Consider the following 8,088-nt stretch of genomic DNA (forward strand, 5'->3'; position numbering starts at 1 on the left):
TATATACTAAGACAAACATTTGACTAATTGACGCTAGATGTGAACTGTACATAACTGTTCCGATTTACATACAAATTCGAATTACGAACAGACTCAAAAACGGAACTTGTTCATAATCCAGGGACTTCCTGTATTGTGTTCAGTTCTGGTTGCATTATAGGAAGGATGTGGAAGATTTAGAGAGGGTGCAGAGGAGATTTACCAGGATGTTGCCTGGATTGGAGAGCATGTCTTATGAGGATAGGTTGAGTGAGCTCGGCCTTTTCTCTTTGGAGAGGAGTATGAGAGGTGACTTGATAGAAGAGTACAAGATGATAAGAGGCATAGATCGAGTGGACAGTCAGAGACTTTTTCCCAGGGTGAAAATGGCTAACACGAGGGGACATAATTTTTAAGGTGGAGAAAGGTATGGGGGGGATGTCAGGGGTAGGTTTTTCACACAGAGAGTGGTGGGTGTGTGGAAGGCACTGCCTGTAGAGGTTGTGGGGGCAGATACATTAGGGACATTTAAGAGACTCTTAGACACATGAATGATAGAGAAATGGAGGGCTATGTGGGAGGGAAGGGTTAGATAGAGCAGGATAAAATGTTGGCACAACATCGTGGGCTGAAGGGCCTGTACTGTGCTGTAATGTTCTATGTTCTAACATCAGGATAGAAGCTGTCTTTGAACTTGGTGGTACGTGCTTTTAGGCTTTCATATCTTCTGCCCGATGGGAGGAGGGAGAAGAGAGAATGTCCGGGGTGGGTGGGGTCTTTGATTATGTTGGCTACTTTACTGAGGCAGTGAGAGGTGTAGACAGAGTCCATGGAGGGGAGGCTGCTTTCCATGATGCGCTGGGCTGTGTCCACAACTCTCTGCAGTTTCTTGTGGTCATGGGCAGAGCAGTTGCCATACCAAGCCATGATGCATCTGGATAGGAAGCTTTCTGTGGTGCATCTATAAAAATTGGTGAGGTCAATGGGGATTTTCCAAATTTCCTTAACCTTCTGAGGAAGGTAGAGGTGTTGGTGAGCTTTCTTGGACATAGCATCTACATAGTTGGACCAGGGCAGGCTATTGGTGATGTTCACTCCTAGGAACTTGAAGCTCTCAACCCTCTCGACCTCAGCATCATCGATGTAGACAGGTGCATGTACACCGCCCTCTTTCCTGAAGTCAATGACCAGCTCTTTTGTTTTGCTGACATTGAGGGAAAGCTTGTTGTCATGACACCATGTCACTAAGCTCTTTATCTCCTTCCTGCACTCCGACTCATTGTTATTTGAGATATGGTCCACTGCGGTGCTGTGGGGGTTATCTCAAGAAAGGTGGATGGACAGAGGTATCTGGAGGCAGTTTCCCAAGCTCTGCACCATCACACGGTTGGCAGAGGGGGCGTATTTGCTTCAGAAGTGGAGGCGGCCACTGATATTGGAGGATTGTGGGTTGCAGGGACATTGAGGGTCACTCTGAAGCTTGGTGCAGCCAAGGCAAAGACGCAGTGGGGAAGGCCTGGAGTCTAAGGTTCTGCCACCAGTGTACCATCCCCACAAACACCAAAATCGTGGATTGTTCAAAGAGATCACATCAGTGACATTGGTGCTTTGTACACAGAATGTGTTGACTTGATGACACAACAGATGTATAGACTTGACCCCACTGGGAATAAATAGACTGAACAACACTATGAACGCAGAGAAAACCACGTACCTTTTTGTATTTCTTGTACTACTTTTTCTGAATAATGTTGATTTTTGAAATGAAAAAAAATCACACACTGTTAAAATTGTAGTTCAGGCAGAGACTAACCAGGGTTTCAATCCTACTCAAGGTGGTATCTGAAGGAAATACGTTCTATCAAGCTGATTTGAACAGATCAGAAGGCAGGGAGCGTTTGCCACTTAATGGTCCTGGCTGGGTCATCTCAAGGTGCTCATCTCTCTCACCCACTACCTGAAGGTATGTGTTTAAGTTTGTCTGAACTCACCACCAGCTAGAAGCTTCAGGACGAGGTAAGTGGGGAAATAAGAAAGGTCATGAGGTAGGAACAGGGAAGCAGAGTGAAACAAAGACACGTTTATCAATGGCATTGGGAAATTCAGAGAGATTAACTATCCATTCGGGGTATTGAGTTCACGTGCCACAAGGTGATGTTGCAGCTCTGTAGAACTCTGGTTAGACCACACTTGGAGTATTGTGTTCAGTTCTGGTCACCTCATTATAGGAAGGATGTGGAAGCTTTACAGAGGCTGCAGAGGAGATTTACCAGGATGTTGCCTGGATTGGAGAGCATGTCTTATGAGGATAGGTTGAGTGAGCTAGGGCTTTTCTCTTAGGAGAGGAGGAGGATGAGAGGTGACTTGATAGAGGTGTACAAGATGATATGAGGCACAGAGAAATGGAGGTCTGTGTGGGATTAGATCGCTCTTAGAGCAGAATAAAATGTCGGCACAACATCGTGGGCCAAAGGGCCTGTACTGTAATGTTCTATTCATGGAAAATGAATGTAAAGTGGGAGTCACATGATCACAAGACAAGGGAGATGTGGTCATCGAGTCTGCTCCAAAGAAGCCCATTCGGCAGTCCATTCGGCCCATCGAGTCTGCTCCAAAGAAGCCTTATCCCCATATCCCTTGATACCCCGACTATTTAGATATCTATCTATCTCTTAAACTCCTCCAATGATCTGCCCTCCACTGCTGTAGCTGGCAAGGAATTCCACAAATTCACCACCCTCTGGCTAAAGAAATTTCTCATCTGTTTTAAACCTGTACCCTCTAATTCTAAGATTGTGCCCTCTGGTCCTGGACTCACCCACCAAGGGAAACAGCTTGACCACATCTATTCTGTCCAGCCCTTTCAACACTTTAAATGTCTCTATGAGGTCCCCTCTCATTCTTCTGTACTCCAGTGAGTACAGTCCAAGAGCCGACAAACGCTCATCATGCGTAAGCCCTTTCATTCCGGGAATCATCCTCGTAAATCTCCTCTGAACCCTCTCCAACATCAGCACATCTTTCCTAAGATATGGGGCCCAAAACTGTGCACAGTATTCCAAATGAGGCCTCACTAGTGCCCTGTAGAGCCTCATCAACACTTCCTTACTTTTATACACTATACCTCTTGAAATGAATGCCAACATAGCATTCGCTTTCTTTACCACTGATCCGACCTGGTGGTTAACCTTTAAGGTATCCTGCACGAGTACCCCCAAGTCCCTTTGTACTTCTGTACTTTGAATTTTCTCTCCTTCTAGATAATAATCTGCCCGTTTATTTCTTTTTCCAAAGTGTACAACGGCACATTTCTCAACATTGAATCTCATCTGCCATTTCCTTGCCCATTCTCCTAAACTATCTAGGTCTCTCTGCAACCTTCCTGTCTCCTCAATACTCTCTACTCCTCCACCTATCTTGGTGTCATCTGCAAACTTAGTCACAAAACCATTTACTCCATCATCCAAATCGTTAACGTACAAGGTAAAAAGAAGCAGCCCCAACACCGACCCCTGCGGAACGCCAACCAGCCAATGCTCCAGCCATTCTGTTATCCTACCTGTAATTCCATGACCTCTCATCTTATTAATCAGTCTCTTATGCGGCACTTTGTCGAAGGCCTTTTGAAAGTCGAAATACACAACATCTACCGTCTCTCCCTTATCCACCCTGCCTGAGATTTCCTCAAAAAACTCCAATAGGTTGGTCAGGCAGGATCTTCCCTTCATGAAACCATGTTAGCTTGGACCTATCTTGCTTTGCACCTCTAGGTAGTCCATAACCTCATCCTTGAGGATCGATTCCAATAACTTTCCCACCACTGAGCTCAGACTAATAGGTCTGTAATTTCCTTTATGCTGCCTCCCACCTTTCTTATACAGCAGAACTACATTTGCGACCCTCCAGTCCTCCAGAACCATGCTGAAGTCTATCGATTCCTGGAAAATTATCACCAGTGCCTCCACTATCTCTAAAGCCACCTCCTTTAGAACCCGAGGGCGCACTTCATCTGGTCCGGGAGACTTATCAGTCTTTAGTCCATTTAGCTTTCCTAGCACCTTCTCTCTAGTAATCTTAACTGAACTCAGTTCCATTCCGTGAGACCCCTGACTATCCGGTATATTGCTGATGTCCTCCACAGTGAAGACCGATGCAAAATACTCATTTAGTTCTTCTGCCATCTCTTTATCATCCATTATAATCTCTCCTGCACCGTTATCGCTTGGTCCTATATCAACCCGTGTCTCTCTTTTACTCATTATATATTTTAAAAAACTCTTAGTATCCTTTTGAATGTTATCTGCCAACTTCCTTTCATAATTCATCTTTTCTTTCCTAATGACCTTCTTAGTTTCTTTCTGCAGGTTTTTTAAAAGTTTCCCAGTCTTCTGTTTTCCCACTAATTTTAGCTTCCTTGTATGCCCTCCCTTTTGCTCTTATTTTAGCCTTCACCTCTCTCGTTATCCACATTTGTGCCTTTTTTCCAGGAATATATCTATCCTGCATTTTCCTTATTACTTGTAGAAATTCCATCCATTTCTGCTCCGCCGTCCCTCCAGCTAGCTTACTCTTCCAATCAATTTGGGCCAACTCCTCTCTCATACCACTGTAATTTCCTTTGTTCCACTGAAATATCGATACACCAGTTATCAGCTTCTCCTTCTCAAATTTGAAACTGAAAATCATATTGTGATCACTACTTCCCAACGGTTCCTTTACCTTTAGTTCCCTAATCACCTCCAGTTCATTACACAGCACCCAATCCAAAACAGCCGATCCCCTGGTGGGCCCATCAACAAGTTGCTCCAAAAAAACCGTCCCGTAGACATTCCACAAACTCACTCTCCTGAGATCTACTGCCTTGCTGGATTTCCCAGTCCACCTTCATGTTAAAATCCCCCATAATTATCTTCACGTTGTCACTCTGGCACACTTTTTCTATTTCAAACTGCAACTTATCGTCCACTTCCTGACTGCTATTAGGGGGCCTATATATGACTGCTACTATTGTCCTTTTACCCTTGCTATTTCTTAGCTCCACCCAGAAGGATTCTGCCTCTTCTGACCCAATGTCCTTCCTTTCTATTGATTTTATATCATCACTAACCATCATGGCCACACCTCCCCCTCTGCCTACCCGCCTATCCTTCCTATACACTGTGTACCCCTGGACATTCAGTTCCCAATCACATCCGTCATAAAGCCATGACTCGGTGATTGCCACAATGTCGTATTTATTAACCTGTAGTTGTGCCACTAGGTCATCTACTTTATTCCTAATGCTACGTGCATTTAAATATAGTACATTTAGTCCAGTATCTGCTATTGATTTTGTTGTACTTCTATTGTTCAACAAATTATCCTGACTTTTCACCTGCCTATCCTTCTTACCATCCTCACTACACACTATCTTAGGCACGTTTCTATATACCTCATCCTCTATCCTAACAGCCTGTATCCTAACATCCTGATTTGTTGTACTTCTATTGTTCAGCAAATTATCCTGACTTCTCACCTGCCTGTCGTCCTTGTCATCTTCACTGCACACTGTCTTGGACTTGTTTCTATAAACCTCCTCCCTTACCCCAACACCTTGTATCCTAACATCCTGGTTTCCATCCCCCTGTGAGGGGTGGGAAGAAGTCATTGACTTAGGAGGGGACAAAGAGAAGGCAGGAACACTAAAGTCCTTCTCTAGACACAAGAGACTGCAGATTAGTGTTGGTATTGGTTTGTTATTGTCATATGTAGTGAGATACAGTGAAAAGCTTTTTGCATACATAACTACACTGAGGTAGTAAAAAGAAAAACAGAATGCTGAATATTGTGCTATAGAGAACATACAATGCAGGTGGACAAATAAAGTGCACGGGCCACGGCGAAGTAGATCAGGAGATCAAGAGTTCATCTTGCAGGGATCTAGAAGAACTCAGCAGGTTAAGCAGCATCCGTGGGGGGAAAGAAATGCCTGAGGTTTTGGCTTAAATCAGGACTGGTGCAGGGTCTCGACCTGAAACAGCAACAGTTCCTTTCCCACCACAGACGCTGCTCAACCTACTGAATGCCACCAGTATTCCTCCTCCAGTCCTGTGAGAGACAGGCAGGAAAGTAGGCAGCAGGCAAACCGGACTGACAGCATTCCTCCATCCTCAGTCATGGCTAATTAATTCATTTCACTTCTGCGAAGCATTTCCTTTTGAATCAACAGTTTCACCGTTCCCGACTGATTGTCACATCCCAGGGTTTCAGTTTGGATGAAGATGGTGGCTAACGAGTGAAGCCACCTCTTGCCAGCACCAGCCAACCACACATCAAGCCAACACTCATTTATCCAAGCTGCTTGTTCTTCTGGAGTCACCATACGAGACCAAGAGAACCCATCACATATAGTTCGGGTGGGGGGGGGGGGGGGGGGGGGGGAGAGGAGGGGTTGGGGGAGAGAGAGTGGGGGGGGGAGAGAGAATGGGGGGGGGGAGAGGGAGAGTGGGGAGAGGGTGTGTGGAGTTGGGGGGGGGGGGGTGGAGATGGAGTGTGTGGAGTGTGTGTGTTGGGCACAGCCCAGCACATAACGGAAACCAACCTCCCCTCCTTGGACTCTATGAACATTTGGAAAACCATAGCCCAATTGGGGACAGGCAGCAATGGTTTGTGCAGGGCACATCATGCCTAACTAGTTCTTTGACGAGGTGACGAGGGTGATTGACGGTGTGTGGAGGAAGGGGGATGTCAGAGGCCAGTTGTGTTGTTGTTTACACACGCACACACAGAGTGGTGGGTGCGTGGAACACACCACCAGTAGAGGTTGTGGGGGCAGATACATTAGGGACATTTAAGAGACTCTTAGATAGACACACGAATGATAGAGAAATGGAGGGCTATGTGGCAGGGAAGGGTTAGATAGATCTTAAAGCAGGATAAAATGTTGGCACAACACTGTGGGCCGAAGGGCCTGTACTGTGCTGTAGTGTTCTATAGAGCTATGGATGTTGTCTACGTGGATTGGGGGAAGGCATTTAACAAGGTCCCTAAAAGGGAGGCTCATCCAGAAAATTAAGATGCATGGGATCCATGACGACTTAGCTGTTTGGATTCAGAATTGGCTTGCCTGTAGAAGGCAGAGGGTAGTGGTCGATGGGCCGTATTCTGGCTGGAGGTCTGTGACTAGTGATGTTCTGCAGGGATCTGTACTGGGACCTCCACTGTCTGTGATGTGTGTACATTATATACAAAAATAAATGACCTGGATCAAAGTGTAGAAGGGTGGCTTAGTAAGTTTGCAGACAGTACAAAGATTGGTGGTGTTGTGGATAGTGCAGAAGATCAAAGGATACAGATCCATTGCAGATATGGGCAGAGGGATGGCAGACGGCCTTTAATCTGGTCAAATGTGAGATGTTGCACTTTGGGGGGACATCAAAAGGTAATTTTGGCCGAGGGGAGACCTGACAGAAGTTTAAGATTATGAGAGGCATAGATAGACAGCTGGTATCTTTTCCCATCCGCACTCTCTCTCTCTCTCTCTACCCCCCCCCCCCCCCACCTCCGCAAGTCTAATACCAGAAAGAATACATTTAAGGAGAGAGGTGAAAGTTCATAGGAGATGTGTGGGGCAGGTTGCTTCTTCTTTTTAAATTTATATTACACACACACTCCGAGTGGTGAGTGCCTGGAATGCACTGCCAGGGGTGGTAGTGGAAGCAAATACAGTAAGAGGCTCTTAGATAGGAACGTGAATGTGCAGAGAATGGAGGGATATGGACATTGTGTAGGTAGAAGGGATTAGTTAGGCGTTTAATTAGTCAGCACAACATGGTGGGCAAAGGGCCTGTTCCTGTGCTGCACTGTCCTACATTTCCTACATAAGCAATTATACTCCACTGGCCTGAAGGAACTCTGACATCCTGGGTGTGAAACATACAACACAAATGCAACTGTTTTCCCCTCGGGAATCCACTTGTAGACAACTGCGTACATTCAGAATCATCCCGAACACCAGCCCCATCATGGACAGCTCAGGCCACCAGCACTAACTGTGTGACAACATGATAACCAAGCACAAGCCACTCCCCAAAACCTGCATTTGAGAGCAGATACTTGTATTAAAGAAAG

General features: G+C 45.7%; 2 protein-coding genes across 2 annotated transcripts in view; one reads left to right on the forward strand and one right to left on the reverse strand.

Annotated features, from left to right (window-relative positions):
• LOC127570220 (riboflavin transporter 2-like) overlaps window positions 1-8,088 on the reverse strand; it is a 53,737-nt gene that overhangs the window by 44,647 nt on the left and 1,002 nt on the right. The gene's annotated exons all lie outside the window — the stretch shown is intronic.
• Window positions 1-8,088, forward strand: part of fbxl6 (F-box and leucine-rich repeat protein 6) — a 78,869-nt gene that overhangs the window by 306 nt on the left and 70,475 nt on the right. Inside the window, exon 2 of the mRNA XM_052015507.1 lies at window positions 1,815-1,942. The gene's annotated coding sequence lies outside the window, so the exon portion shown is untranslated. The remainder of the gene's footprint in view (window positions 1-1,814; window positions 1,943-8,088) is intronic.

This window comes from Pristis pectinata, chromosome 5 (genome assembly GCF_009764475.1).
Source record: "Pristis pectinata isolate sPriPec2 chromosome 5, sPriPec2.1.pri, whole genome shotgun sequence".
NCBI lineage: Eukaryota > Metazoa > Chordata > Chondrichthyes > Rhinopristiformes > Pristidae > Pristis > Pristis pectinata.